The sequence below is a fragment of the Limulus polyphemus genome, unplaced genomic scaffold, assembly GCF_000517525.1.
Source record: "Limulus polyphemus unplaced genomic scaffold, Limulus_polyphemus-2.1.2 Scaffold9029, whole genome shotgun sequence".
NCBI classification, from domain to species: Eukaryota; Metazoa; Arthropoda; class Merostomata; order Xiphosura; family Limulidae; genus Limulus; species Limulus polyphemus.
In genome coordinates this window covers 23,025-24,959 of record NW_013674639.1, presented here as the reverse complement: position 1 = coordinate 24,959, position 1,935 = coordinate 23,025, and positions in this window count along the sequence as shown.

Genomic DNA, 1,935 nt, shown 5'->3' with positions numbered 1-1,935 from the left:
TATATATACCATACACCAGGGAAATTTTCCACTGATATAGAGAGAATGAGTTGGAGCAGGAGGAAGGAGGGATGAAGCAAAGGGAAATTTCTGAGGAAATTTCATCCATTGCTTCTGTAAATTTAAATAGAATAAAACAATATTAACGAAGTTATATTAAAAACTTAGAACAGTTAAGAGACAGAAGAGAGATAGAAAGAGAATGAATAGGTCGAAGGACGAATAACGAGTCAACAATTCGAAGGACATATAAAGAACTAACAAGTACAAGGAGAGGCTTGTGTAGTATAGCATAAAAAATAAGCCTTGAAAGATAAGTATCAAGCACAGGCCTAGAACCAGTTTATAACTGCAGTAAGTGACAAGTACGAGGCTAGAATAAGTTTAGAACGACTGTAAGTAACAAACACGAGGCTAGAGCAAGTAAGCAATAGCACAGCATATAAATGAGTATAGAAGTTAGTGGCCGAGGTCACAGTAGAGGCAGTCAACAACCTCGTTAGTCATCACTGTGCTGCATACAAAACACCAATGTACAAGGACAGGATAGAGGATGTTGTCCTCGATTCTTTAGCACTGTAGAAGCTACAGAAAAGCTTATATTTTATGAATCATCACGGTGCTTTGATGCCGTATCAGTTACAGTACATGGGTGTAGCAGTACAGGCAAAGTAGGCAGCCAGTTAACAGCAGTCGACCATAACCAATAGTTTTTGGGGTGGTGCTGGACCAGTCCAAAACTTGCCTCCAGGCAGCCAATAGGAGCACAGCACTACTTGTGGGTGATGCTGTGTCCTATTTATATGCTTGCCGGGATACACAGAAATCCGGCTATATAAGCCCATGTCTGTAACTAGAAAGTCAGTTCCTCCGGAGAGTTCTGAAGTTACCCAGATCTCCAGCCAGCATGATGAACAACTTAGACTCTGCTAAAAAGGTTCCAACTCTCCAGTAAGTATCTCTCTCTAAATCAGTTTTTGTACAGTATATGTTTTATTGAGTGTTATAAATGTTAACATTTAAACTAATGATTAGAGAGTTGAACTATCAGTGATATACCTAATGTAATCAAAGAGTAATAAAAGATATAAGTAATATTGTTGGTCTGAGACTCATCTTTACTCTAACTGTAAACTCCTGGAGTTAGCGACTTGTGGCTCCACACGTCACGACAGAATACTCCAACAAATAAATTTGGTGTACAGGTTGGTTTTAATTGAAACTCCAACAATTAAGCTCACCTGTTACAGTACCTATTACCAGAAGTTTGTGAAGGACTTTGCAACTATAGCTGCTACACTAAATGGTTTGACAAAAAAAGTAGAAGTTCGAATGGAGTTTCTTGCCAGCATGCTTTTAAAACATTGAAAGAAAAATTGGCCTCCTGGAGTGTCTTGCACTAACGTCAAGAGCAATGTTGAAGATTGTGAATTGCTGTGATTTATAGCATATCATAAAAGTTAAGTTTAAAGTGACGAGAAACGTGCTGACTGTGGAACTACTGTGTACTAAAAGTTTGTATCGAGGAAGAATAAGCTGGTTTAATCAAGAAAGGACTTGTATTGTTTAAGATCCTCGGATAGAATTTCTGCTATATAAACCCATGTCAGAGCTGGAAAATTAGATCTCTGGCGAGTTCTGAAGATACCCAGTACTCCAGCCAGTTCCACAAGCTGTAATTATGCAGCTCAATAATCTGGACTCTATGGCCAAAAAGGTTCCAACTCTACAGTAAGCATCTCTCTCTCTAGATCAGCTTTTGTATAATATATGATTTTACAAGAGAAGTGTTATTAAGTGGTATGTATTCGTTACCTATAGTAACTTGTAATTATGTGATATTCACAGGAATTACTCAGGACATGTTCTGAGAATGCCAATATCAAGACCAGCAAAGAAATCCATGGAGTGGGTGCTGCCAAATTTGAGAAGAGG